Below are 6660 nucleotides of genomic sequence, written 5' to 3' on the forward strand. Positions count from 1 at the left end.
TGGCATAACATAGTCATTGTTTAAAGGCGGGGCGGGGCATGGTAGTTTCCTAGGCACTAGTTGAAGATAACTCCATTCAAATCCTGGTTCTGCCTTATACTAGCTGTGGTAATATGGGCAAAGCTATCCGTCATCTGCAAAATGGGTGTAACCTTACTAACACAAGGGATCAAGACAAAGGCAGCTGTCTAACTTACAAGGTTGTTGTAAGAGTGCTATATAATTAATAACAGGGGGCCATCTTCAATTGTCCTCATCTATACATCTTGCCACCGGACCCAGATGGCTCTGGAGGAGAGAATGAGGCTGGTGACTTTGCACAGCCCTCCCTCACTTAAATCCAGTTCTCTCGCAAGTCATGACATCACCTTCCTAATGTCATAGTCCTCTTCGAGAACAAAGGACAAACAACACCAACAATAAAAGCAATAATTAAAGTAATAGCTGACATTTTTATAATGGTTTATTATTTACAAAGCACTTTACACACATGCCAACTAATTATGCATTTTCTAGGTCTCTTACAGAACCATAGAATTGGCAGGGATCACAGTAGCCAGCAGTTTGATGCACACACAAAAAGAATACCCGCATTTTCCACTGTAGTTGAAAGACCCCCCAGGGTCTGGAGTCAAAAGACCTGAGTTTAAATCTCACCTCTGACCCTTTAAACATAGAAGAGTCACTTGAATTCTCTAGACTTACTTATCTATAAAATGGAGGAGAGGAGGTTGGGTTGGATCTCTTCTGAGATCCTCCTCTGGGATCTCTTCTAGCTTTAAATATGTGATCCTCCATCTTAAATGTTCTCATCGAGCCTCTGTGAGAAGAAACCAACTACCCTCTGGAGAAAGGACATTTCACTTCTGGATATATCTAATTGTCGGTAAGTTTTTCCTTACATCAAGCCTAAATTTGCCTGTTTGCAAATTCTATCCCTTTTTCATAATTCATAGTTCTGCCTTCTGGGGCCACACAAAATAATTTTAATCATTTTTGCAAGTGATGGTCTTGCAAATCCTTGAAGACAGTTTCTCTTGGTAAAGAATTTAGTTCACCTCTATATAAGCATTTCTGGGAAAAGTCTGATATGTTCATAACTTATATACTTCAAGTCAAAAAATGAGAAGCAAAAATGAAGTGACTTGCCCAGGACCACTAGGCAGGAAGTAGCAAAGCCAGGACTCATTTCTGGTGCCAAGTCCATACTGGCTCTCAGGACTTTTTCTTAAAAAAAGAAAAAAAGAAAAAAACGAACCCCCAACTAGAAACTTAGAATCCATTGTACCTATAGAACTATACTTACTCTCATACTCTGTTTTGGAGGAATGTTCATTTTCTTCTGCAATCAGGTAAGGAAAAATGGAAAAAAATAAAAGATGAGTCTTCTTGAGTTGTACCCACCAAGGAAAAAAGCCCATCTGGATGAAATTCAATTTAATAAGATTTTTTTTCTTGGAAGATTTGTTTCAGTTTACTTTAAAAAAATCAAAACCCTAAACACTTAAAGGTAACCAACAACATTGTTCACTTGAATTTAAACCCATGTTTTTCCAATTGGTTTGAGATCATAAATGTTTAGTTGATGCTTTGTTGAATGAGTTGCTGGATGAAACACATGGTTAGCCATAGAAAGCTACACCTCTTGTTCACTTTTCATTTAAAATTCCAGATCTTGGGGCTTTGAGGAATTTAAGGCATTTCAAATTCTGTTGAATTTCAGAAGTAAAGTTAGTACAGAAATAATTTTAAAAGTAAATGTAAACTGTGGGGAGTCAACAGCCTAAAGGTCTTAAGAAAGACAAGAATAATTTGCATTGCAAAGCAGAGAGTGTTCTGTTGACTAACCTTAAGGGGTTTCTTTTCTCAAAGGCAACAACAAAATGGGAATAAATCAATGTAATTGGAGTGACTACTAAACCCTTGGAGCATTGATGAGAAAAATCTCTTCCTTTATGATTTCAATAACATTATGCAAAGAATCAAATTTGAACCAGGGTTTTTTTTTTCATGTTTTATTGATCCCTTTTGTTTGCGGGGACTAAATTTTTTAAATTGCACTTTCATTTTATTTCATCATTGATCTATGCCTTTATTCTTTAGTGAGGCAGACAACATCCTTTCTATATCTTAGTATATACAGTATTAGGGAACTGTATGAGGTTCAGAGAGGCCACATGATTTGTCTCAGGTCACACAGCTAGTAAATTCCTAAGACAAGATTTGAACCCATCTTCCTAACGTTCTAACAACCCCTATGCCTCTTGCTAAGATGTTGTTACTGTAGTTTTTTGTGTGTGTGTTTTGTTTTAAGAGCTCTGCCAACTAAAACTATGGGCAAATAGTTGAAAGAAATTCCCAGATACAAGGTTACTGTGGTAGTTGATTTAGTATGATTATGATTCCACAGATGAGAAGGATTTTTGTTTTGTTTTGTTTCTTTGTCTTTGTCTTGATACAGAATTTCCAACGCAAACTTAATAACAGGGTAGAATTATAGGCCTGGCTGACACATGATTATGAAGCCCTGATTGCCATTGTTCCAACCCCATTCCTTTTCTTTCTCCTACCTTATTCCCATCCTCTTGAACCTAACCCCTCCAACTTCCCACTCTAAAGCTACCTTCCATTGTGCTCTCTGGAACGCTTGCTACATAGATAACAAAGAACCTCTCATCTTAAAACTCTTCCTTTCTCCCTCCCCCCATTTCTTTCACACAGTAGGTACTTAGTAAATACCGATTGATTGTTGATTGATTCCTCTTTGGCAAACAAAAGGATGTGGATTAGTTGGTTTCTTCTAACTCTAAAAGTCTATGATGATGAAATCATCTTCAAATTCTGACCTTGTTAGACTTTCATTCCAGAGCAACTTGGAGCTAGAAGACCTTCAAGATCATCTTATCAAATTTTATTAATGAGAAAAAAAAAGAAGCCTGGAAAAGTTTTGACTTGCCACATAGCTAGTAAGCATCAAAATCAGGACTTGGACCTACATCTAATGACTACTGGGCCAATGAGTGCTCTAACACACTATACCACACCTATATACCTGCTGGACTAGGAAGGAAACAGTCACTGCTTTTCTTTATCAGGAGACTTTGTTTTTCCTCATTAATTTATGCAGGATTGAGTCCATGTACACTTGTCAATCTCCATCTAGTGCCAGATCACCCCTACCACAACAACGAAGCATTGAAGGACACACATTCACAGTGTGTGCACATATGGGAAACTATTCACAAGAATTTGAAACTTCACATTCTTATGAATGGCTGAGAGTTTATTTCTCCATGAAACCACTATATGGATATGAGCAATTATGTCAGCCTCCACTTTTAGCTAATAGCACTTGTATAGTACTTTAAGAATATTTGGGGTGAGTATTCACACTTCAGAAAGCAGCAATCTACAAATCAGGGCTTAATTTCTTGTTAGGGCTCAGTGGATGGAGTGTTGGGTGTGGAGTCAGGAAGACTCATCTTCCTAAGTTCAAATCTGGCCTCAGACATTTACTAGTTGTGTGACCCTGGGCAAGTCACTTAACCCCTCTTTGCCTCAGTTTCCTCATTTGTAAAATGAGCTGGAAAAGGAAATGGCAACCCACTCCAATAACTTTGCCAAGAAAATCCATGAGGTCATAAAGAGTAGGACACAATTGAAAAATGACTGAACAAGAACAAGATGGAGAAAAATGTTAATAATACAGATTAAATGTAAGAGCCAGGCAAGCTGGTAAGTGCAGGATTTGAACTCTGGTCTTTCTGACTTCAAATCTATCCATTGCACCACCTAACTATCTCTGTAAGTTCCCTTATGGCTATAAGCTTCTCCAGGACAGGATTTGTGTGTTACTTTTTCTTTTTATTTTCAGCACCTACCACTGGGACTTTTCACATTTTTTAAGACTTGTTCTGTGATTTTATTGGTATAAAGAATTGTTAGTGAAGAAACTCCCTTTATGAATACAAATTAACATTTACTCTGTAATTTACAGAGCTGCCTGGAGCACTAATAGATTAAGTGACTTGCTCAGACACACACATTGACTGTCAGTCATATGTGAGACTTGAACCTGGGCAGGCCTTCCTTACTCTGAGGCCATGACACCTTGCAACATACGGTGTGTTCAAGGGAAACTCTAGTCACATCAGCTTGGTGGTAAGTGGATTCCTCTTTACCTAAAAGAACTACCAGCCCTGAGTCCCTATGCAGAATCTGAGAGTTTGAAGATACCTCAGAGGCCATTGAGTCAAAACCGTAATAGCATATCCAACAAGTGGTCATTTAGTCTTTGCTTAAAGACTCACAGTGAGAGGAAACCACCATGTGTGGAGGTACCTCCCTCTACTTACTCCTAGCCTCAATTGGCAGGAAGGTTTGGCTTCTCTGACGTGTCTATCTACTACTCCCTGTTCTGTCCTCCAGGCCAAGAATAATGAGTCTAGTTTCTTTTCTCAGTGACAGACCTTGGAACACTTAGAGGCAGCCATCTTGTCCCTCCAATCTTTCCCCAAACCTTCTTTTTTTCCACACTAAACATCCCCAATTAATTGTTTCTACTGATCCTTATATAACCTGTTCTTCAGGCCCTTTGTAATCCTGTACACAGCAAATGCATGCTGATGTAGAGGTTATACAAAGTCATAGTCTCAGAGTTGGAAGGGACCTCAGAGATCATTTGGTTCATCTTGTGTTGAGTCAATTAAAAACTCACATTTTTTATAACACTAAAAAGTCTGCCAAGTATTTAACATCTATTTTCCCCTGTCATCTTCACGACAACCCTGTGGGGTGGGTGCTATTATTATTATCCCCATTTTGTAGGTGAGGAAACTGAGGATCAGTATATTTCTGAAACTAGATAATTCTTAGGCAAAAATGAATAGATGTAGCAGTAAGAAGAGGAGGAGGAGGAGGGGCAGCAGCAACACATTGGCTAATATGTCGTTTATAGATGAATCTAGCTAGAGCTTGAATTGAAATGACAAACGATTGAAATACTTACCCCGATGAACACATGGAGCCTTCCAAGGCATTGTCATTGCTGTGATGTCCTCCAATGTTACTACTGAGCCCAAATGGATAATCTATGGTAATATCTCAGTACTGGGAATGAAGTGCAGACCATGGCCATCGAACACCGAGAGATAGCACAGTCAGTTATAGCTGTTCCATCTTGTGATACATGTACCGTACTTACTATTAAAACCATCTTTAGAGACTCTTCTGGATTTATCAACTGAGAAAAGAAATTTATATCTTTAAGGAGAAGCTCTGCGACCTGAGCTATTTACAGATGTATCTCAAAGGTAGCAGTTTGGTGTGTAAATTTGATAAATGAAGTATAATTAATTCACTTGGGCTTATTAAGGTGTAGGCTCCTGAGAAGCAATCCAACCTATGCAATGGAGATTAACGTTTTTCCCCTTAGGACACAGGCACCTTTATCCCTCTCTCCCAACCCTGCCCCCATCCCTCACCAGGGCACCTACTGTTTCTATCAGATACCAAAACCTCAGCACTTAGGAAGGTAAATTTGCTGGGCTCTCACCAACATTCCAGCTGGAACTTTAGGGATGATGCATTCTAAAAATTTCCAGGAAGATAAATTGGTCAAATAGTAGATTGTCTGTAGAAGATCTGGGGGTTTAATGATTATGTTCTCAATCTGTTTACTGGATTATATTCTCAATGTTGTCCAGTTATCATCATGACCCCACTTGGAGTTTTTTTGGAGTGGTTTGCCATTTCCTTCTTTAACTCATTTTACAGATGAGAAACTAAGGCAAATAGAGGTTAAGTGACTTAACCCCTTAACCCAGGGTCACACAGCCAGTAAGTGTATGAGGCCAAATTTAACTTAGGTCTTCCTGACTCCAGGCCTGGCACTCTATCCACTCCACCACCTAAATGCCCCATTATATTCTCAATAAGAGTCAACAATATGATATGGCAGGAATTAAAGTACTTTTTGGATGAGCTGTAGTCTTCAGGATTTCAGGGACACAATCTCTCTGTATTTTTTCCTGATCAAAACATTTGTCAATAACCATTTAAATGCGGAGAAAAGTCTATTGGCTCTCCCCACAGGGACTTACCTGTTGCTTTCTATCAAAGTCCCTTCAAATAAAATGAATAAAATAAAATAATGGGTTGATGCTCATCTATTGTTTCTTCCTCAAGGAGCTCACTAGCTAATGAGGAGACAACATGCAAACAACTACAAACAAACAAACAAGATATATACAGGATAGTTTAGAGCTGATCTCAGAGGGAAGTCACTAAGATTAAGGACTTCTTGAAGAAGGGGGGAATTTATCTGAGACTCTAAGGAAGCCAGAGAAGCCAAGAGGTAGAGAGAAGGAGGAAGAGAATTTCAGGCATGGGGGGCATCAGTGAAAATGCCCAGAGTTGGTTGATAAGTGGAGTTGATGGGGTGCTTGGGTGCTTGGGTGCTTGTGCTTGGACCCTAATTCTAACATTTCTCCTTAGCCTCTGCTTGGGTGCCTGTGCCTGGACCCCAATTCCAAAACCACATCCAGTTCTAAAATCATATCTCTCTCTAGCTTCAAAACTTTGACCCTAGCAGTTCCTCTCCAGTTCAAGGGCAGCATGCCTTAGCAAAACACCTATCTCTCTTCCTGATACTGTGGCCAA

Source organism: Trichosurus vulpecula, chromosome 7, assembly GCF_011100635.1.
Source record: "Trichosurus vulpecula isolate mTriVul1 chromosome 7, mTriVul1.pri, whole genome shotgun sequence".
NCBI classification, from domain to species: domain Eukaryota; kingdom Metazoa; phylum Chordata; class Mammalia; order Diprotodontia; family Phalangeridae; genus Trichosurus; species Trichosurus vulpecula.